The following is a 24,288-nucleotide window of genomic DNA, read 5'->3' as shown; positions in this document are numbered from 1 at the left end:
CTCGAGGAGAATCCCGAGTTGTGTCTCGCAACTAGGCAAGAGTCCTGACGTGGCTGAACAAACACGTGTGTGGAAGGGCCATCCCCGTCGTAACTCGAGAATATACCCCAGGTTCCCGCCGCAACTCGAGAAAAACCATGAGACTTCCCCCTCGCCGCGAGATGAGGCCCGATTCCCCTGCACTGCGTGCAGAGCAATTCTGTGTTGCACATCACACATGAAAGGAGCCTTGATTTCCTTCATGGCACTCCAGAGAAACCCCAAGAACACTGTTTCAAGGCTAGAGGGATCCTGAGGTCACTGTAGCAACACGAAAGAGCTCCGTGGACCAAAAATCAACTCGAGATGAGAGGTTAGTCCCTGGCTTCGACTCCAGAGGAATACCACCTTACCACAAGCACCTCAAGAGGAGGTTTCTCTCAGCTCTAGGTATGTGAGAGGGACCCTGAGTTTGCGGCCTCAAGTGGAATGGACACCGCGATGCCCTGACTCGAAACAAGGCCGGATATCCCTGCAGTGACTGGAATGCCGGCTCGTCTTGCATCTCCCAAGACGAAAGGGTTTCTGAATCCCCTGTGGAGACCACAGAGAAAGACCTAGTTCCCCACCTCATCGCGACAGGAGGCCTCAAATCCTTTGAAAACTCCAGAGGTATGCGGAGATCAGTGCCTCCAAAGGAGACGATGCCTGACTCCTCGTGAAACTTGATAGGAGACCCAGGATTCCTGTGGCACTTGGAAAGGGACACTTGGTCTCCCGCCTCAGCTGGAGAGGCGTCCCAATTGCCCTGCCAATCCTTGAGGACAATCCAGAGTTGTCCCTCGCAACTAGGCAGGAGTCCTGACGTCGCTGAAGAAACACGTGTGTGGAAGGGCCATCCCCGTCGTAACTCGAGAATATACCCCAGGTTCCCGCCGCAACTCGAGAAAAACCATGAGACTTCCCCCTCGCCGCGAGATGAGGCCCGATTCCCCTGCACTGCGTGCAGAGCAATTCCGTGTTGCACATCACACATGAAAGGAGTCTTGATTTCCTTGATGGCACTCCAGAGAAACCCCAAGAACACTGTTTCAAGGCTAGAGGGATCCTGAGGTCACTGTAGCAACACGAAAGAGCTCCGTGGACCAAAAATCAACTCGAGATGAGAGGTTAGTCCCTGGCTTCGACTACAGAGGAATACCACCTTACCACAAGCACCTCAAGAGGAGGCTTCTCTCAGCTCTAGGTATGGGAGAGGGACCCTGAGTTTGCGGCCTCAAATGGAATGGACACCGCGATGCCCTGACTCGAAATAAGGCCGGATATCCCTGCAGTGACTGGAATGCAGGCTCGTCTTGCATCTCCCAAGACGAAAGGGTGTCTGAATCCCCAGTGGAGACCACAGAGAAAGACCTAGTTCCCCACCTCATCGCGACAGGAGGCCTCAAATCCTTTGAAAACTCCAGAGGTATGCGGAGATCAGTGCCTCCAAAGGAGACGATGCCTGACTCCTCGTGAAACTTGATAGGAGACCCAGGATTCCTGTGGCACGTGGAAAGGGACCCTTGGTCTCCCGCCTCAGCTGGAGAGGCGTCCCAATTGCCCTGCAAAGCCTCAAGGAGAATCCCGAGTTGTCCCTCGCAACTAGGCAGGAGTCCTGACGTCGCTGAACACACACGTGTGTGGAAGTGCCATCCCCGTCGTAACTCGAGAATATACCCCAGGTTCCCGCCGCAACTCGAGAAAAACCATGAGACTTCCCCCTCGCCGCGAGATGAGGCCCGATTCCCCTGAACTGCATGCAGAGCAATTCCGTGTTGCACATCACACATGAAAGGAGCCTTGATTTCCTTGATGGCACTCCAGAGAAACCCCAAGAACACTGTTTCAAGGATAGAGGGATCCTGAGGTCACTGTAGCAACACGAAAGAGCTCCGTGGACCAAGAATCAACACGAGATGAGAGGTTAGTCCCTGGCTTCGACTCCAGAGGAATACCACCTTACCACACGCACCTCAAGAGGAGGCTTCTCTCAGCTCTAGGTATGTGAGAGGGACCCTGAGTTTGCGGCCTCAAGTGGAATGGACACCGCGATGCCCTGACGCGAAATAAGGCTGGATATCCCTGCAGTGACTTGAATGCAGGCTCGTCTTGCATCTCCCAAGATGAAAGGATGTCTGAATCCCCTGTCGTGACCACAGAGAAAGACCTAGTTCCCCACCTCATCGCGACCGGAGGCCTCACATCCTTTGAAAACTCCAGAGGTACGCGGAGATCAGTGCCTCCAAAGGAGACGATGCCTGACTCCTCGTGAAACTTGATAGGAGTCCCAGGATTCCTGTGGCACGTGGAAAGGGACCCTTAGTCTCCCGCCTCAGCGGGAGAGGCGTCCCAATTGCCTTGCCAAGCCTCGAGGAGAATCCCGAGTTGTGTCTCGCAACTAGGCAAGAGTCCTGACGTGGCTGAACAAACACGTGGGTGGAAGGGCCATCCCCGTCGTAACTCGAGAATATACCCCAGGTTCCCGCCGCAACTCGAGAAAAACCATGAGACTTCCCCCTCGCCGCGAGATGAGGCCCGATTCCCCTGCACTGCGTGCAGAGCAATTCTGTGTTGCACATCACACATGAAAGGAGCCTTGATTTCCTTCATGGCACTCCAGAGAAACCCCAAGAACACTGTTTCAAGGCTAGAGGGATCCTGAGGTCACTGTAGCATCAAGAAAGAGCTCCGTGGACCAAAAATCAACTCGAGATGAGAGGTTAGTCCCTGGCTTCGACTCCAGAGGAATACCACCTTACCACAAGCACCTCAAGAGGAGGCTTCTCTCAGCTCTATGTATGTGAGAGGGACCCTGAGTTTGCGGCCTCAAGTGGAATGGACACCGCGATGCCCTGACTCGAAATAAGGCCGGATATCCCTGCAGTGACTGGAATGCAGGCTCGTCTTGCATCTCCCAAGACGAAAGGGTGTCTGAATCCCCTGTGGAGACCACAGAGAAACACCTAGTTCCCCACCTCATCGCGACAGGAGGCCTCAAATCCTTTGAAAACTCCAGAGGTATGCGGAGATCAGTGCCTCCAAAGGAGACGATGCCTGACTCCTCGTGAAACTTGATAGGAGACCCAGGATTCCTGTGGCACGTGGAAAGGGACCCTTGGTCTCCCGTCTCAGCTGGAGAGGCGTCCGAATTGCCCTGCAAAGCCTCGAGGAGAATCCCGAGTTGTCCCTCGCAACTAGGCAGGAGTCCTGACATGGCTGAACACACACGTGTGTGGAAGGGCCATCCCCGTCATAACTCGAGAATATACCCCAGGTTCCCGCCGCAACTCGAGAAAAACCATGAGACGTCCCCATCGCCGCAAAATGAGGCCCGATTCCCCTGCACTGCGTGCAGAGCAATTCCGTCTTGCACATCACACATGAAAGGAGCCTTGATTTCCTTGATGGCACTCCAGAGAAACCCCAAGAACACTGTTTCAAGGCTAGAGGGATCCTGAGGTCACTGTAGCAACACGAAAGAGCTCCGTGGACCAAGAATCAACACGAGATGAGAGGTTAGTCCCTGGCTTCGACTCCTGAGGAATACCACCTTACCACAAGCACCTCAAGAGGAGCCTTCTCTAAGCTCCAGGTATGTGAGAGTGACCCTGAGTTTGCGGCCTCAAGTGGAATGGACACCGCGATGCCCTGACTCGAAATAAGGCCTGATATCCCTGCAGTGACTGGAATGCAGGCTCGTCTTGCATCTCCCAAGAAGAAAGGATGTCTGAATCCCCTGTGGAAAGCACAGAGAAAGACCTAGTTCCCCACCTCATCGCGACCGATAGCCTCACATACTTTGAAAACTCCAGAGGTACGCGGAGATCAGTGCCTCCAAAGGAAACGATGCCTGACTCCTCGTGAAACTTGATAGGAGTCCCAGGATTCCTGTGGCACTTGGAAAGGGACACTTGGTCTCCCGCCTCAGCTGGAAAGGCGTCCCAATTGCCCTGCCAAGCCTCGAGGAGAATCCAGAGTTATCCCTCGCAACTAGGCAGGAGTCCTGACGTCGCTGAAGAAACACGTGGGTGGAAGGGCCATCCCCGTCGTAACTCGAGAATATACCCCAGGTTCCCGCCGCAACTCGAGAAAAACCATGAGACTTCCCCCTCGCCGCGAGATGAGGCCCGATTCCCCTGCACTGCGTGCAGAGCAATTCCGTGTTGCACATCACACATGAAAGGAGCCTTGATTTCCTTGATGGCACTCCAGAGAAACCCCAAGAACACTGTTTCAAGGCTAGAGGGATCCTGAGGTCACTGTAGCAACACGAAAGAACTCTGTGGACCAAAAATCAACTCGAAAAGAGAGGTTTGTCCCTGGCTTCGACTCCAGAGGAATACCACCTTACTACAAGCACCTCAAGAGGAGGCTTCTCTCAGCTCTAGGTATGTGAGAGGGACCCTGAGTTTGCGGCCTCAAGTGGAATGGACACCGCGATGCCCTGACGCGAAATAAGGCTGGATATCCCTGCAGTGACTTGAATGCAGGCTCGTCTTGCATCTCCCAAGATGAAAGGATGTCTGAATCCCTGTGGAGACCACAGAGAAAGACTTAGTTCCCCACCTCATCGCGACCGGAGGCCTCACATCCTTTGAAAACTCCAGAGGTACGCGGAGATCAGTGCCTCCAAAGGAGACGATGCCTGACTCCTCGTGAAACTTGATAGGAGTCCCAGGATTCCTGTGGCACGTGGAAAGGGACTCTTGGTCTCCCGCCTCAGCTGGAGAGGCGTCCCAATTGCCTTGCCAAGCCTCGAGGAGAATTCGGAGCTGTGTCTCGCAACTAGGCAAGAGTCCTGACGTGGCTGAACAAACACGTGGGTGGAAGGGCCATTCCCGTCGTAACTCGAGAATATACCCCAGGTTCCCGCCGCAACTCGAGAAAAACCATGAGACTTCCCCCTCGCCGCGAGATGAGGCCCGATTCCCCTGAACTGCGTGCAGAGCAATTCTGTGTTGCACATCACACATGAAAGGAGCCTTGATTTCCTACATGGCACTCCAGAGAAACCCCAAGAACACTGTTTCAAGGCTAGAGGGATCCTGAGGTCACTTTAGCAACACGAAAGAGCTCCGTGGACCAAAAATCAACTCGAGATGAGAGGTTAGTCCCTGGCTTCGACTCCAGAGGAATACCACCTTACCACAAGCACCTCAAGAGGAGGCTTCTCTCAGCTCTAGGTATGTGAGAGGGACCCTGAGTTTGCGGCCTCAAGTGGAATGGACACCGCGATGCCCTGACTCGAAATAAGGCCGGATATCCCTGCAGTGACTGGAATGCAGGCTCGTCTTGCATCTCCCAAGACGAAAGGGTGTCTGAATCCCCTGTGGAGACCACAGAGAAAGACCTAGTTCCCCACCTCATCGCGACAGGAGGCCTCAAATCCTTTGAAAACTCCACAGGTATGCGGAGATCAGTGCCTCCAAAGGAGACGATGCCTGACTCCTCGTGAAACTTGATAGGAGACCCAGGATTCCTGTGGCACGTGGAAAGGGACCCTTGGTCTCCCGCCTCAGCTGGAGAGGCGTCCCAATTGCCCTGCAAAGCCTCGAGGAGAATCCCGAGTTGTCCCTCGCAACTAGGCAGGAGTCCTGACATGGCTGAACACACACGTGTGTGGAAGGGCCATCCCCGTCGTAACTCAAGAATATACCCCAGGTTCCCGCCGCAACTCGAGAAAAACCATGAGACTTCCCCCTCGCAGCAAAATGAGGCCCGATTCCCCTGTACTGCGTGCAGAGCAATTCCGTGTTGCACATCACACATGAAAGGAGCCTTGATTTCCTTGAAGGCACTCCAGAGAAACCATAAGAACACTGTTTCAAGGCTAGAGGGATCCTGAGGTCACTGTAGCAACACGAAAGAGCTCCGTGGACCAAGAATCAACACGAGATGAGAGGTTAGTCCCTGGCTTCGACTCCTGAGGAAAACCACCTTACCACAAGCACCTCAAGAGGAGGCTTCTCTCAGCTCTAGGTGTGTGAGAGGGACCCTGAGTTTGCGGCCTCAAGTGGAATGGACGCCGCGATGCCCTGACTCGAAATAAGGCCGGATATCCCTGCAGTGACTTGAATGCAGGCTCGTCTTGCATCTCCCAAGAAGAAAGGATGTCTGAATCCCCTGTGGAGACCACAGAGAAAGACCTAGTTCCCCACCTCATCGTGACCGGAGGCCTCACATCCTTTGAAAAGTCGAGAGGTACGCGGAGATCAGTGCCTCCAAAGGAGACGATGCCTGACTCCTCGTGAAACTTGATAGGAGTCCCAGGATTCTTGTGGCACGTGGAAAGGGACCCTTGGTCTCCCGCCTCAGCTGGAGAGGCGTTCCAATTGCCCTGCCAAGCCTCGAGGAGAATCCCGAGTTGTCCCTCGCAACTAGGCAGGAGTCCTGACGTGGCTGAACAAACACGTGGGTGGAAGGGCCATCCCCGTCGTAACTCGAGAATATACCCCAGGTTCCCGCCGCAACTCGAGAAAAACCATGAGACTTCCCCCTCGCCGCGAGATGAGGCCCGATTCCCCTGTACTTCGTGCAGAGCAATTCCGTCTTGCACATCACACATGAAAGGAGCCTTGATTTCCTTGATGGCACTCCAGAGAAACCCCAAGAACACTGTTTCAAGGCTAGAGGGATCCTGAGGTCACTGTAGCAACACGAAAGAACTCTGTGGACCAAAAATCAACTCGAAAAGAGAGGTTAGTCCCTGGATTCGTCTCCAGAGGAATACCACCTTACCACAAGCACCTCAAGAGGAGGCTTCTCTCAGCTCTAGGTATGTGAGAGGGACCCTGAGTTTGCGGCCTCAAGTGGAATGGACACTGCGATGCCCTGACTCGAAATAAGGCCGGATATCCCTGCAGTGACTTCAATGCAGGCTCGTCTTGCATCTCCCAAGAAGAAAGGATGTCTGAATCCCCTGTGGAAAGCACAGAGAAAGACTTAGTTCCCCACCTCATCGCGACCGATAGCCTCACATCCTTTGAAAACTCCAGAGGTACGCGGAGATCAGTGCCTCCAAAGGAGACGATGCCTGACTCCTCGTGAAACTTGATAGGAGTCCCAGGATTCCTGTGGCACTTGGAAAGGGACACTTGGTCTCGCGCCTCAGCTGGAGAGGCGTCCCAATTGCCCTGCCAAGCCTCGAGGAGAATCCAGAGTTGTCCCTCGCAACTAGGCAGGAGTCCTGACGTCGCTGAAGAAACACGTGGGTGGAAGGGCCATCCCCGTCGTAACTCGAGAATATACCCCAGGTTCCCGCCGCAACTCGAGAAAAACCATGAGACTTCCCCCTCGCCGTGAGATGAGGCCCGATTCCCCTGCACTGCGTGCAGAGCAATTCAGTGTTGCACATCACACATGAAAGGAGCCTTGATTTCCTTGATGGCACTCCAGAGAAACCCCAAGAACACTGTTTCAAGGCGAGAGGGATCCTGAGGTCACTGTAGCAACACGAAAGAGCTCCGTGGGCCAAAAATCAACTCGAGATGAGAGGTTAGTCCCTGGCTTCGACTCCAGAGGAATACCACCTTACCACAAGCACCTCAAGCGGAGGCTTCTCTCAGCTCTAGGTATGTGAGAGGGACCCTGATTTTGCGGCCTCAAGTGTAATGCACACCGCGATGCCCTGACTCGAAATAAGGCCGGATATCCCTGCAGTGACTGGAATGCAGGCTCGTCTTGCATCTCCCAAGACGAAAGGGTGTCTGAATCCCCTGTGGAGACCACAGAGAAAGACCTAGTTCCCCACCTCATCGCGACAGGAGGCCTCAAATCCTTTGAAAACTCCACAGGTATGCGGAGATCAGTGCCTCCAAAGGAGACGATGCCTGACTCCTCGTGAAACTTGATAGGAGACCCAGGATTCCTGTGGCACGTGGAAAGGGACCCTTGGTCTCCCGTCTCAGCTGGAGAGGCGTCCCAATTGCCCTGCAAAACCTCGAGGAGAATCCCGAGTTGTCCCTCGCAACTAGGCAAGAGTCCTGACATGGCTGAACACACACGTGGGTGGAAGGGCCATCCCCGTCGTAACTCGAGAATATACCCCAGGTTCCCGCCGCAACTCGAGAAAAACCATGAGACTTCCCCCTCGACGCGAGATGAGGCCCGATTCCCCTGCACTGCGTGCAGAGCAATTCCGTCTTGCACATCACACATGAAAGGAGCCTTGATTTCCTTGATGGCACTCCAGAGAATCCCCAAGAACACTGTTTCAAGGCTAGAGGGATCCTGCGGTCACTGTAGCAACACGAAAGAGCTCCGTGGACCAAGAATCAACACGAGATGAGAGGTTAGTCCCTGGCTTCGACTCCAGAGGAATACCACCTTACCACAAGCACCTCAAGAGGAGGCTTCTCTTAGCTCTAGGTATGTGAGAGGGATCCTGAGTTTGCGGCCTCAAGTGGAATGGACACCGGGATGCCCTGACTCGAAATAAGGCCGGATATCCCTGCAGTGACTTGAATGCAGGCTCGTCTTGCATCTCCCAAGAAGAAAGGATGTCTGAATCCCCTGTGGAGACCACAGAGAAACACCTAGTTCCCCACCTCATCGCGACCGGAGGCCTCACATCCTTTGAAAACTCCAGAGGTACGCGGAGATCAGTGCCTCCAAAGGAGACGATGCCTGACTCCTCGTGAAATTTGATAGGAGTCCCAGGATTCTTGTGGCACGTGGAAAGGGACCCTTTGTCTCCCGCCTCAGCTGGAGAGGCGTCCCAATTGCCCTGCCAAGCCTCGAGGAGAATCCCGAGTTGTCCCTCGCAACTAGGCAGGAGTCCTGACGTGGCTGAACAAACACGTGGGTGGAAGGGCCATCCCCGTCGTAACTCGAGAATATACCCCAGGTTCCCGCCGCAACTCGACAAAAACCATGAGACTTCCCCCTCGATGCGAGATGAGGCCCGATTCCCCTGTACTCCGTGCAGAGCAATTCCGTCTTGCACATCACACATGAAAGGAGCCTTGATTTCCTTGATGGCACTCCAGAGAAACCCCAAGAACACTGTTTCAAGGCTAGAGGGATCCTGAGGTCACTGTAGCAACACGAAAGAACTCTGTGGACCAAAAATCAACTCGAAAAGAGAGGTTAGTCCCTGGATTCGTCTCCAGAGGAATACAACCTTACCACAAGCACCTCAAGAGGAGGCTTCTCTCAGCTCTAGGTATGTGAGAGGGACCCTGAGTTTGCGGCCTCAAGTGGAATGGACACCGCGATGCCCTGACTCGAAATAAGGCCGGATATCCCTGCAGTGACTTCAATGCAGGCTCGTCTTGCATCTCCCAAGACGAAAGGGTGTCTGAATCCCCTGTGGAGACCACAGAGAAAGACTTAGTTCCCCACCTCATCGCGACAGGAGGCCTCAAATCCTTTGAAAACTCCAGAGGTACGCGGATATCAGTGCCTCCAAAGGAGACGATACCTTACTCCTCGTGAAACTTGATAGGAGTCCCAGGATTCTTGTGGCACGTGGAAAGGGACCCTTGGTCTCCCGCCTCAGCTGGAGAGGCGTCCCAATTGCCCTGCCAAGCCTCGAGGAGAATCCCGAGTTGTCCCTCGCAACTAGGCAGGAGTCCTGACGTGGCTGAACAAACACGTGGGTGGAAGGGCCATCCCCGTCGTAACTCGAGAATATACCCCAGGTTCCCGCCGCAACTCGAGAAAAACCATGAGACTTCCCCCTCGATGCGAGATGAGGCCCGATTCCCCTGTACTGCGTGCAGAGCAATTCCGTCTTGCACATCACACATGAAAGGAGCCTTGATTTCCTTGATGGCACTCCAGAGAAACCCCAAGAATACTGTTTCAAGGATAGAGGGATCCTGAGGTCACTGTAGCAACACGAAAGAACTCTGTGGACCAAAAATCAACTCGAAAAGAGAGGTTAGTCCCTGGATTCGTCTCCAGAGGAATACCACCTTACCACAAGCACCTCAAGAGGAGGCTTCTCTCAGCTCTAGGTATGTGAGAGGGACCCTGAGTTTGCGGCCTCAAGTGGAATGGACACCGCGATGCCCTGACTCGAAATAAGGCCGGATATCCCTGCAGTGACTTCAATGCAGGCTCGTCTTGATCTCCCAGGACGAAAGGATGTCTGAATCCCCTGTGGAAAGCACAGAGAAAGACTTAGTTCCCCACCTCATCGCGACCGATAGCCTCACATCCTTTGAAAACTCCAGAGGTACGCGGAGATCAGTGCCTCCAAAGGAGACGATGCCTGACTCCTCGTGAAACTTGATAGGAGTCCCAGGATTCCTGTGGCACTTGGAAAGGGACACTTGGTCTCCCGCCTCAGCTGGAGAGGCGTCCCAATTGCCCTGCCAAGCCTCGAGGAGAATCCAGAGTTGTCCCTCGCAACTAGGCAGGAGTCCTGACGTCGCTGAAGAAACACGTGGGTGGAAGGGCCATCCCCGTCATAACTCGAGAATATACCCCAGGTTCCCGCCGCAACGCGAGAAAAACCATGAGACTTCCCCTCGCCGCGAGATGAGGCCCGATTCCCCTGCACTGCGTGCAGAGCAATTCCGTGTTGCACATCACACATGAAAGGAGCCTTGATTTCCTTGATGGCACTCCAGAGAAACCCCAAGAACACTGTTTCAAGGCTAGAGGGATCCTGAGGTCACTGTAGCAACACGAAAGAGCTCCGTGGACCAAAAATCAACTCGAGATGAGAGGTTAGTCCCTGGCTTCGACTCCAGAGGAATACCACCTTACCACAAGCACCTCAAGAGGAGGCTTCTCTCAGCTCTAGGTATGTGAGAGGGACCCTGAGTTTGCGGCCTCAAGTGGAATGGACACCGCGATGCCCTGACTCGAAATAAGGCCGGATATCCCTGCAGTGACTGGAATGCAGGCTCGTCTTGCATCTCCCAAGACGAAAGGGTGTCTGAATCCCCTGTGGAGAAAACAAAGAAAGACCTAGTTCCCCACCTCATCGCGACAGGAGGCCTCAAATCCTTTGAAAACTCCAGAGGTATGCGGAGATCAGTGCCTCCAAAGGAGACGATGCCTGACTCCTCGTGAAACTTGATAGGAGACCCAGGATTCCTGTGGCACGTGGAAAGGGACCCTTGGTCTCCCGTCTCAGCTGGAGAGGCGTCCCAATTGCCCTGCAAAGCCTCGAGGAGAATCCCGAGTTGTCCCTCGCAACTAGGCAGGAGTCCTGACGTCGCTGAAGAAACACGTGGGTGGAAGGGTCATCCCCGTCGTAACTCGTGAATATACCCCAGGTTCCCGCCGCAACTCGAGAAAAACCATGAGACTTCCCCCTCGCCGCGAGATGAGGCCCGATTCCCCTTCACTGCGTGCAGAGCAATTCCGTGTTGCACATCACACATGAAAGGAGCCTTGATTTCCTTGATGGCACTCCAGAGAAACCCCAAGAACACTGTTTCAAGGCTAGAGGGATCCTGAGGTCACTGTAGCAACACGAAAGAGCTCCGTGGACCAAAAATCAACTCGAGATGAGAGGTTAGTCCCTGGCTTCGACTCCAGAGGAATACCACCTTACCACAAGCACCTCAAGAGGAGGCTTCTCTCAGCTCTAGGTATGTGAGAGGGACCCTGAGTTTGCGGCCTCAAGTGGAATGGACACCGCGATGCCCTGATGTGAAATAAGGCTGGATATCCCTGCAGTGACTTGAAGGCAGCCTCGTCTTGCATCTCCCAAGATGAAAGGATGTCTGAATCCCCTGTGGAGACCACAGAGAAAGACCTAGTTCCCCACCTCATCGCGACCGGACGCCTCACATCCTTTGAAATCTCCAGAGGTACGTGGAGATCAGTGCCTCCAAAGGAGACGATGCCTGACTCCTCCTGAAACTTGATAGGAGTCCCAGGATTCCTGTGGCACGTGGAAAGGGACCCTTGGTCTCCCGCCTCAGCTGGAGAGGCGTCCCAATTGCCTTGCCAAGCCTCGAGGAGAATCCCGAGTTGTGTCTCGCAACTAGGCAAGAGTCCTGATGTGGCTGAACAAACACGTGTGTGGAAGGGCCATCCCCGTCGTAACTCGAGAATATACCCCAGGTTCCCGTCGCAACTCGAGAAAAACCATGAGACTTCCCCCTCGCCGCGAGATGAGGCCCGATTCCCCTGCACTGCGTGCAGAGCAATTCTGTGTTGCACATCACACATGAAAGGAGCCTTGATTTCCTTCATGGCACTCCAGAGAAACCCCAAGAACACTGTTTCAAGGCTAGAGGGATCCTGAGGTCACTGTAGCAACACGAAAGAGCTCTGTGGACCAAAAATCAACTCGAGATGAGAGGTTAGTCCAAGGCTTCGACTCCAGAGGAATACCACCTTACCACAAGCACCTCAAGAGGAGGCTTCTCTCAGCTCTAGGTATGTGAGAGGGACCCTGAGTTTGTGGCCTCAAGTGGAATGGACACCGCGATGCCCTGACTCGAAAAAAGGCCGGATATCCCTGCAGTGACTGGAATGCAGGCTCGTCTTGCATCTCCCAAGACGAAAGGGTGTCTGAATCCCCTGTGGAGACCACAGAGAAAGACCTAGTTCCCCACCTCATCGCGACAGGAGGCCTCAAATCCTTTGAAAACTCCAGAGGTATGCGGAGATCAGTGCCTCCAAAGGAGACGATGCCTGACTCCTCGTGAAACTTGATAGGAGACCCAGGATTCCTGTGGCACGTGGAAAGGGACACTTGGTCTCCCGTCTCAGCTGGAGAGGCGTCCCAATTGCCCTGCAAAGCCTCGAGGAGAATCCCGAGTTGTCCCTCGCAGCTAGGCAGGAGTCCTGACGTGGCTGAAGAAACACGTGTGTGGAAGGGCCATCCCCGTCGTAACTCGAGAATATACCCCAGGTTCCCGCCGAAACTCGAGAAAAACCATGAGACTTCCCCCTCGCCGCGAGATGAGGCCCGATTCCCCTGCACTGCGTGCAGAGCAATTCCGTGTTGCACATCACACATGAAAGGAGCCTTGATTTTCTTGATGGCACTCCAGAGAAACCCCAAGAACACTGTTTCAAGGCTAGAGGGATCCTGAGGTCACTGTAGCAACACGAAAGAGCTCCGTGGACCAAGAATCAACACGAGATGAGAGGTTAGTTCCTGGCTTCGACTCCTGAGGAATACCACCTTACCACAAGCACCTCAAGAGGAGGCTTCTCTCAGCTCTAGGTATGTGAGAGGGACCCTGAGGTTGCGGCCTCAAGTGGAATGGACACCGCGATGCCCTGACTCGAAATAAGGCCGGATATCCCTGCAGTGACTTCAATGCAGGCTCGTCTTGCATCTCCCAAGATGAAAGGATGTCTGAATCCCCTGTGGAGACCACAGAGAAATACCTAGTTCCCCACCTCATCGCGACCGGAGGCCTCACATCCTTTGAAAACTCCAGAGGTATGCGGAGATCAGTGCCTCCAAATGAGATAATGCCTGAGTCCTCGTGAAACTTGATAGGAGACCCAGGATTCCTGTGGCACGTGAAAGGGACCCTTGGTCTCCCGCCTCACCTGGAGAGGCGTTCCAATTGCCCTGCCAAGCCTCGAGGAGAATCCCGAGTTGTCCCTCGCAACTAGGCAGGAGTCCTGACGTCGCTGAAGAAACACGTGTGTGGAAGGGCCATCCCCGTCGTAACTCGAGAATATACCCCAGGTTCCCGCCGCAACTCGAGAAAAGCCATGAGACTTCCCCCTCGCCACGAGATGAGGCCCGATTCCCCTGCACTGCGTACAGAGCAATTCCGTGTTGCACATCACACATGAAAGGAGCCTTGATTTCCTTCATGGCACTCCAGAGAAACCCCAAGAACACTGTTTCAAGGCTAGAGGGATCCTGAGGTCACTGTAGCAACACGAAAGAGCTCCGTGGACCAAGAATCAACTCGAGATGAGAGGTTAGTCCCTGGCTTCGACTCCTGAGGAATACCACCTTACCACAAGCACCTCAAGAGGAGGCTTCTCTCAGCTCTAGGTATGTGAGAGGGACCCTGAGGTTGCGGCCTCAAGTGGAATGGACACCGCGATGCCCTGACTCGAAATAAGGCCGGATATCCCTGCAGTGATTTCAATGCAGGCTCGTCTTGCATCTCCCAGGACGAAAGGATGTCTGAATCCCCTGTGGAAAGCACAGAGAAAGACTTAGTTCCCCACCTCATCGCGACCGATAGCCTCACATCCTTTGAAAACTCCAGAGGTACGCGGAGATCAGTGCCTCCAAAGGAGACGATGCCTGACTCCTCGTGAAACTTGATAGGAGTCCCAGGATTCCTGTGGCACTTGGAAAGGGACCCTTGGTCTCCCGCCTCAGCTGGAGAGGCGTCCCAATTGCCCTGCCAAGCCTCGAGGAGAATCCAGAGTTGTCCCTCACAACTAGGCAGGAGTCCTGACGTCGCTGAAGAAACACGTGTGTGGAAGGGCCATCCCCGTCGTAGCTCGAGAATATACCCCAGGTTCCAGCCGCAACTCGAGAAAAACCATGAGACTTCCCCCTCGCCGCGAGATGAGGCCCGATTCCCCTGCACTGCGTGCAGAGCAATTCCGTGTTGCACATCACACATGAAAGGAGCCTTGATTTCCTTGATGGCACTCCAGAGAAACCCCAAGAACACTGTTTCAAGGCTAGAGGGATCCTGAGGTCACTGTAGCAACACGAAAGAGCTCCGTGGACCAAAAATCAACTCGAGATGAGAGGTTAGTCCCTGGCTTCGACTCCAGAGGAATACCACCTTACCACAAGCACCTCAAGAGGAGGCTTCTCTCAGCTCTAGGTATGTGAGAGGGACCCTGACTTTGCGGCCTCAAGTGGAATGGACACCGCGATGCCCTGATGTGAAATAAGGCCGGATATCCCTGCAGTGACTTGAAGGCAGGCTCGTCTTGCATCTCCCAAGATGAAAGGATGTCTGAATCCCCTGTGGAGACCACAGAGAAAGACCTAGTTCCCCACCTCATCGCGACAGGAGGCCTCACATCCTTTGAAAACTCCAGAGGTACGCGGAGATCAGTGCCTCCAAAGGAGACGATGCCTGACTCCTCGTGAAACTTGATAGGAGTCCCAGGATTCCTGTGGCACGTGGAAAGGGACCCTTGGTCTCCCGCCTCAGCTGGAGAGGCGTCCCAATTGCCTTGCCAAGCCTCGAGGAGAATCCCGAGTTGTGTCTCGCAACTAGGCAAGAGTCCTGACGTGGCTGAACAAACACGTGTGTGGAAGGGCCATCCCCGTCGTAACTCGAGAATATACCCCAGGTTCCCGCCGCAACTCGAGAAAAACCATGAGACTTCCCCCTCGCCGCGAGATGAGGCCCGATTCCCCTGCACTGCGTGCAGAGCAATTCTGTGTTGCACATCACACATGAAAGGAGCCTTGATTTCCTTCATGGCACTCCAGAGAAAACCCAAGAACACTGTTTCAAGGCTAGAGGGATCCTGAGGTCACTGTAGCAACACGAAAAAGCTCTGTGGACCAAAAATCAACTCGAGATGAGAGGTTAGTCCCTGGCTTCGACTCCAGAGGAATACCACCTTACCACAAGCACCTCAAGAGGAGGCTTCTCTCAGCTCTAGGTATGTGAGAGGGACCATGAGTTTGTGGCCTCAAGTGGAATGGACACCGTGATGCCCTGACTCGAAAAAAGGCCGGATATCCCTGCAGTGACTGGAATGCAGGCTCGTCTTGCATCTCCCAAGATGAAAGGGTGTCTGAATCCCCGGTGGAGACCACAGAGAAAGACCTAGTTCCCCACCTCATCGCGACAGGAGGCCTCAAATCCTTTGAAAACTCCAGAGGTATGCGGAGATCAGTGCCTCCAAAGGAGACGATGCCTGACTCCTCGTGAAACTTGATAGGAGACCCAGGATTCCTGTGGCACGTGGAAAGGGACACTTGGTCTCCCGTCTCAGCTGGAGAGGCGTCCCAATTGCCCTGCAAAGCCTCGAGGAGAATCCCGAGTTGTCCCTCGCAGCTAGGCAGGAGTCCTGACATGGCTGAACACACACGTGTGTGGAAGGGACATCCCCGTCGTAACTCGAGAATATACCCCAGGTTCCCGCCGCAACTCGAGAAAAACCATGAGACTTCCCCCTCGCCGCGAGATGAGGCCCGATTCCCCTGCACTGCGTGCAGAGCAATTCCGTCTTGCACATCACACATGAAAGGAGCCTTGATTTCCTTGATGGCACTCCAGAGAAACCCCAAGAACACTGTTTCAAGGCTAGAGGGATCCTGAGGTCACTGTAGCAACACGAAAGAGCTCCGTGGACCAAGAATCAACACGAGATGAGAGGTTAGTTCCTGGCTTCGACTCCTGAGGAATACCACCTTACCACAAGCACCTCAAGAGGAGGCTTCTCTCAGTTCTAGGTATGTGAGAGGGACCCTGAGTTTGCGGCCTCAAGTGGAATGGACACCGCGATGCCCTGACTCGAAATAAGGCCGGATATCCCTGCAGTGACTTGAATGCAGGATCGTCTTGCATCTCCCAAGACGAAAGGATGTCTGAATCCCCTGTGGAGACCACAGAGAAATACCTAGTTCCCCACCTCATCGCGACCGGAGGCCTCACATCCTTTGAAAACTCCAGAGGAATGCGGAGATCAGTGCCTCCAAAGGAGACGATGCCTGACTCCTCGTGAAACTTGATAGGAGTCCCAGGATTCTTGTGGCACGTGGAAAGGGACGCTGGTCTCCCGCCTCAGGTGGGGAGGCGTTCCAATTGCCCTGCCAAGCCTCGAGGAGAATCCCGAATTGTCCCTCGCAACTAGGCAGGAGTCCTGACGTGGCTGAACAAACACGTGGGTGGAAGGGCCATCCCCGTCGTAACTCGAGAATATACCCCAGGTTCCCGCCGAAACTCGAGAAAAACCATGAGACTTCCCCCTCTCCGCGAGATGAGGCCCGATTCCCCTGTACTGTGTGCAGAGCAATTCCGTCTTGCACATCACACATGAAAGGAGCCTTGATTTCCTTCATGGCACTCCAGAGAAACCCCAAGAACACTGTTTCAAGGATAGAGGGATCCTGAGGTCACTGTAGCAACACGAAAGAACTCTGTGGACCAAAAATCAACTCGAAAAGAGAGGTTAGTCCCTGGATTCGTCTCCAGAGGATTACCACCTTACCACAAGCACCTCAAGAGGAGGCTTCTCTCAGCTCTAGGTATGTGAGAGGGACCCTGAGTTTGCGGCCTCAAGTGGAATGGACACCGCGATGCCCTGACTCGAAATAAGGCCGGATATCCCTGCAGTGACTGGAATGCAGGCTCGTCTTGCATCTCCCAAGAGGAAAGGGTGTCTGAATCCCCTGTGGAGACCACAGAGAAAGACCTAGTTCCCCACCTCATCGCGACAGGAGGCCTCAAATCCTTTAAAAACTCCAGAGGTATGCGGAGATCAGTGCCTCCAAATGAGATAATGCCTGAGTCCTCGTGAAACTTGATAGGAGACCCAGGATTCCTGTGGCACGTGGAAAGGGACCCTTGGTCTCCCGTCTCAGCTGGAGAGGCGTCCCAATTGCCCTGCAAAGCCTCGAGGAGAATCACGAGATGTCCCTCGCAACTAGGCAGGAGTCCTGACATGGCTGAACACACACGTGGGTGGAAGAGCCATCCCCGTCGTAACTCGAGAATATACCCCAGGTTCCCGCTGCAACTCGAGAAAAACCATGAGACTTCCCCCTCGCCGCGAGATGAGGCCCGATTCCCCTGCACTGCATGCAGAGCAATTCCGTGTTGCACATCACACATGAAAGGAGCCTTGATTTCCTTGATGGCACTCCAGAGAAACCCCAAGAACACTGTTTCAAGGCTAGAGGGATCCTGAGGTCACTGTAGCAACACGAAAGAGCTCCGTGGACCAAGAATCAACACGAGATGAGAGGTTAGTTCCTGGCTTCGACTCCTGAGGAATACCACCTTACCACAAGCACCTCAAGAGGAGGCTTCTCTCAGCTCTAGGTATGTGAGAGGGACCCTGAGTTTGCGGCCTCAAGTGGAATGGACACCGCGATGCCCTGACTCGAAATAAGGCCGGATATTCCTGCAGTGACTTCAATGCAGGCTCGTCTTGCATCTCCCAGGACGAAAGGATGTCTGAATCCCCTGTGGAAAGCACAGAGAAAGACTTAGTTCCCCACCTCATCGCGACAGGAGGCCTCAAATCCTTTGAAAACTCCAGAGGTATGCGGAGATCAGTGCCTCCAAAGGAGACGATGCCTGACTCCTCGTGAAAATTGATAGGAGACCCAGGATTCCTGTGGCACGTGGAAAGGGACCCTTGGTCTCCCGTCTCAGCTGGAGAGGCGTCCCAATTGCCCTGCAAAGCCTCGAGGAGAATCCCGAGTTGTCCCTCGCAGCTAGGCAGGAGTCCTGACGTCACTGAAGAAACACGTGGGTGGAAGGGCCATCCCCGTCGTAACTCGAGAATATACCCCAGGTTCCCGCCGCAACTCGAGAAAAACCATGAGACTTGCCCCTCGTCGCGAGATGAGGCCCGATTCCCCTGCACTGCGTGCAGAGCAATTCCGTGTTCCACATCACACATGAAAGGAGCCTTGATTTCCTTGAAGGCACTCCAGAGAAACCCCAAGAACACTGTTTCAAGGCTAGAGGGATCCTGAGGTCACTGTAGCAACACGAAAGAGCTCCGTGGACCAAGAATCAACACGAGATGAGAGGTTAGTTCCTGGCTTCGAATCCTGAGGAATAACACCTTACCACAAGCACCTCAAGAGGAGGCTTCTCTCAGCTCTAGGTATGTGAGCCGGATCCTGAGTTGCGGCCTCAAGTGGAATGGACACCGCGATGCCCTGTCTCGAAATAAGGCCGGATATCCCTGCAGTGACTTGAATGCAGGCTCGTCTTGCATCTCCCAAGACGAAAGGATGTCTGAATCCCCTGGGGAGACCACAGAGAAATACCTAGTTCCCCACCTCATCGCGACCGGAGGCCTCACATCCTTTGAAAACTCCAGAGGTACGCGGAGATCAGTGCCTCCAAAGGAGACGATGCCTGACTCCTCGTAAAACTTGATAGGAGTCCCAGGATTCTTGTGGCACGTGGAAAGGGACCCTTGGTCTCCCGCCTCAGCTGGAGAGGCGTTCCAATTGCCCTGCCAAGCCTCGAGGAGAATCCCGAGTTGTCCCTCGCAACTAGGCAGGAGTCCTGACGTGGCTGAACAAACACGTGGGTGGAAGGGCCATCCCCGTCGTAACTCGTGAATATACCCCAGGTTCCCGCCGCAACTCGACAAAAACCATGAGACTTCCCCCTCGATGCGAGATGAGGCCCGATTCCCCTGTACTGTGTGCAGAGCAATTCCGACTTGCACATCACACATGAAAGGAGCCTTGATTTCCTTGATGGCACTCCAGGGAAACCCCAAGAACACTGTTTCAAGGATAGAGGGATCCTGAGGTCACTGTAGCAACACGAAATAACTCTGTGGACCAAAAATCAACTCGAAAAGAGAGGTTAGTCCCTGGATTCGTCTCCAGAGGAATACCACCTTACCACAAGCACCTCAAGAGGAGGCTTCTCTCAGCTCTAGGTATGTGAGAGGGACCCTGAGTTTGCGGCCTCAAGTGGAATGGACACCGCGATGCCCTGACTCGAAATAAGGCCGGATATCCCTGCAGTGACTTCAATGCAGGCTCGTTTTGTATCTCCCAAGACGAAAGGATGTCTGAATCCCCTGTGGAAAGCACAGAGAAAGACTGAGTTCCCCACCTCATCACGACCGATAGCCTCACATCCTTTGAAAACTCCAGAGGTACGCGGAGATCAGTGCCTCCAAAGGAGACGACGCCTGACTTCTCGAGAAACTTGATAGGAGTCCCAGGATTCCTGTGGCACTTGGAAAGGGACTCTTGGTCTCCCGCCTCAGCTGGAGAGGCGTCCCAATTGCCCTGCCAAGCCTCGAGGAGAATCCAGAGTTGTCCCTCGCAACTAGGCAGGAGTCCTTACGTCGCTGAATAAACACGTGGGTGGAAGGGCCATCCCCGTCGTAACTCGAGAATATACCCCAGGTTCCCGCCGCAACTCGAGAAAAACCATGAGACTTCCCCCTCGCTGCGAGATGAGGCCCGATTCCCATGCACTGCGTGCAGAGCAATTCCGTGTTGCACATCACACATGAAAGGAGCCTTGATTTCCTTGATGGCACTCCAGAGAAACCCCAAGAACACTGTTTCAAGGCTAGAGGGATCCTGAGGTCACTGTAGCAACACGAAAGAGCTCCGTGGACCAAAAATCAACTCGAGATGAGAGGTTAGTCCCTGGCTTCGACTCCAGAGGAATACCACCTTACCACAAGCACCTCAAGAGGAGGCTTCTCTCAGCTCTAGGTATGTGAGAGGGACCCTGAGTTTGCGGCCTCAAGTGGAATGGACACCGCGATGCCCTGACTCGAAATAAGGCCGGATATCCCTGCAGTGACTTCAATGCAGGCTCGTCTTGCATCTCCCAGGACGAAAGGATGTCTGAATCCCCTGTGGAAAGCACAAAGAAAGACTTAGTTCCCCACCTCATCGCGACCGATAGCCTAACATCCTTTGAAAACTCCAGAGGTACGCGGAGATCAGTGCCTCCAAAGGAACGATGCCTGACTTCCCGTGAAACTTGATAGGAGTCCCAGGATTCCTGTGGCACTTGGAAAGGGACACTTGGTCTCCCGCCTCAGCTGGAGAGGCGTCCCAATTGCCCTGCCAAGCCTCGAGGAGAATCCAGAGTTGTCCCTCGCAACTAGGCAGGAGTCCTGACGTGGCTGAAGAAACACGTGGGTGGAAGGGCCATCCCCGTCGTAACTCGAGAATATACCCCAGGTTCCCGCCGCAACTCGAGAAAAACCATGAGACTTCCCCCTCGCCGCGAGATGAGGCCCGATTCCCCTGCACTGCGTGCAGAGCAATTCTGTGTTGCACATCACACATGAAAGGAGCCTTGATTTCCTTCATGGCACTCCAGAGAAACCCCAAGATCACTGTTTCAAGGCTATAGGGATCCTGAGGTCACTGTAGCAACACGAAAGAGCTCCGTGGACCAAAAATCAACTCGAGATGAGAGGTTAGTCCCTGGCTTCGACTCCAGAGGAATACCACCTTACCACAAGCACCTCAAGAGGAGGCTTCTCTCAGCTCTAGGTATGTGAGAGGGACCCTGAGTTTGCGGCCTCAAGTGGAATGGACACCGCGATGCCCTGACTCGAAATAAGGCCGATATCCCTGCAGTGACTGGAATGCAGGCTCGTCTTGCATCTCCCAAGTCGAAAGGGTGTCTGAATCCCCTGTGGAGTCCACAGAGAAAGACCTAGTTCCCCACCTCATCGCGACAGGAGGCCTCAAATCCTTTGAAAACTCCAGAGGTATGCGGAGATCAGTGCCTCCAAAGGAGACGATGCCTGACTCCTCGTGAAACTTGATAGGAGACCCAGGATTCCTGTGGCACGTGGAAAGGGACCCTTGGTCTCCCGTCTCAGCTGGAGAGGCGTCCCAATTGCCCTGCAAAGCCTCGAGGAGAATCCCGAGTTGTCCCTCGCAACTAGGCAGGAGTCCTGACATGGCTGAACACACACGTGTGTGGAAGGGCCATCCCCGTCGTAACTCGAGAATATACCCCAGGTTCCCGCCGCAACTCGAGAAAAACCATGAGACTTCCCCCTCGCCGCGAGATGAGGCCCGATTCCCCTGCACTGCGTGCAGAGCAATTCCGTGTTGCACATCACACATGAAAGGAGCCTTGATTTCCTTCATGGCACTCCAGAGAAACCCCAAGAACACTGTTTCAAGGCTAGAGGGATCCTGAGGTCACTGTAGCAACACGAAAGAGCTCCGTGGACCAAGAATCAACACGAGATGAGAGGTTAGTCCCTGGCTTCGACTCCAGAGGAATACCACCTTACCACAAGCACCTCAAGAGGAGGCTTCTCTCAGCTCTAGGTATGTGAGAGGGATCCTGAGTTTGCGGCCTCAAGTGGAATGGACACCGCGATGCCCTGACTCGAAATAAGGCCGGATATCCCTGCAGTGACTTGAATGCAGGCTCGTCTTGCATCTCCCAGGACGAAAGGATGTCTGAATCCCCTGTGGAGACCACAGAGAAACACCTAGTTCCACACCTCATCGCGACCGGAGGCCTCACATCCTTTGAAAACTCCAGAGGTACGCGGAGATCAGTGCCTCCAAAGGAGACAATGCCTGACTCCTCGTGAAACTTGATAGGAGTCCCAGGATTCTTGTGGCACGTGGAAAGGGACCCTTGGTCTCCCGCCTCAGCTGGAGAGGCGTTCCAATTGCCCTGCCAAGCCTCGAGGAGAATCCCGAGTTGTCCCTCGCAACTAGGCAGGAGTCCTGACGTGGCTGAACAAACACGTGGGTGGAAGGGCCATCCCCGTCGTAACTCGAGAATATACCCCAGGTTCCCGCCGCAACTCGAGAAAAACCATTAGACTTCCCCCTCGATGCGAGATGAGGCCCGATTCCCCTGCACTGCGTGCAGAGCAATTCCGTGTTGCACATCACACATGAAAGGAGCCTTGATTTCCTTGATGGCACTCCAGAGAAACCCCAAGAACTCTGTTTCAAGGCTAGAGGGATCCTGAGGTCACTGTAGCAACACGAAAGAGCTCTGTGGACCAAGAATCAACACGAGATGAGAGGTTAGTCCCTGGCTTCGACTCCTGAGGAATACCACCTTACCAAAAGCACCTCAAGAGGAGGCTTCTCTCAGCTCTAGGTATGTGAGAGGGACCCTGAGTTTGCGGCCTCAAGTGGAATGGGCACCGTGATGCCCTGACTCGAAATAAGGCCGGATATCCCTGCAGTGACTTGAATGCAGGCTCGTCTTGCATCTCCCAAGTAGAAAGGATGTCTGAATCCCTTGTGGAGACCACAGAGAAACACCTAGTTCCCCACCTCATCGTGACCGGAGGCCTCACATCCTTTGAAAACTCCAGAGGTACGCGGAGATCAGTGCCTCCAAAGGAGACGATGCCTGACTCCTCGTGAAACTTGATAGGAGTCCCAGGATTCTTGTGGCACGTGGAAAGGGACCCTTGGTCTCCCGCCTCACCTGGAGAAGCGTTCCAATTGCCCTGCCAAGCCTCGAGGAGAATCCCGAGTTGTCCCTCGCAACTAGGCAGGAGTCCTGACGTGGCTGAACAAACACGTGGGTGGAAGGGCCATCCCCGTCGTAACTCGAGAATATACCCCTGGTTCCCGCCGCAACTCGAGAAAAACCATGAGACTTCCCCCTCGCCGCGAGATGTGGCCCGATTCCCCTGTACTGCGTGCAGAGCAATTCCGTCTTGCACATCACACATGAAAGGAGCCTTGATTTCCTTGATGGCACTCCAGAGAAACCCCAAGAACACTGTTTCAAGGATAGAGGGATCCTGAGGTCACTGTAGCAACACGAAAGAGCTCCGTGGGCCAAAAATCAACTCGAGATGAGAGGTTAGTCCCTGGCTTCGACTCCAGAGGCATACCACCTTACCACAGGCACCTCAAGAGGAGGCTTCTCTCAGCTCTAGGTATGTGAGAGGGACCCTGAGTTTGCGGCCTCAAGTGGAATGGACACCGCGATGCCCTGACGCGAAATAAGGCCGGATATCCCTGCAGTGACTTCAATGCAGGCTCGTCTTGCATCTCCCAGGACGAAAGGATGTCTGAATCCCCTGTGGAAAGCACAGAGAAAGACTTAGTTCCCCACCTCATTGCGACCGATAGCCTCACATCCTTTGAAAACGCCAGAGGTACGCGGAGATCAGTGCCTCCAAAGGAGACGATGCCTGACTCCTCGTGAAATTTGATAGGAGTCCCAGGATTCCTGTGGCACTTGGAAAGGGACACTTGGTCTCCCGCCTCAGCTGGAGAGGCGTCCCAATTGCCCTGCCAAGCCTCGAGGAGAATCCAGAGTTGTCCCTCGCAACTAGGCAGGAGTCCTGACGTCGCTGAAGAAACACGTGGGTGGAAGGGCCATCCCCGTCGTAACTCGAGAATATACCCCAGGTTCCCGCCGCAACTCGAGAAAAACCATGAGACTTCCCCCTCGCCGCGAGATGAGGCCCGATTCCCCTGCACTGCGTGCAGAGCAATTCTGTGTTGCACATCACACATGAAAGGAGCCTTGATTTCCTTCATGGCACTCCAGAGAAACCCCAAGAACACTGTTTCAAGGCTAGAGGGATCCTGAGGTCACTGTAGCAATACGAAAGAGCTCCGTGGACCAAAAATCAACTCGAGATGAGAGGTTAGTCCCTGGCTTCGACTCCAGAGGAATACCACCTTACCACAAGCACCTCAAGAGGAGGCTT

This window comes from Cervus elaphus, chromosome 20, assembly GCF_910594005.1.
Source record: "Cervus elaphus chromosome 20, mCerEla1.1, whole genome shotgun sequence".
NCBI lineage: Eukaryota > Metazoa > Chordata > Mammalia > Artiodactyla > Cervidae > Cervus > Cervus elaphus.
The sequence above is the reverse complement of the archived record's forward strand: the minus strand, read 5'-3'. Positions refer to the sequence as shown.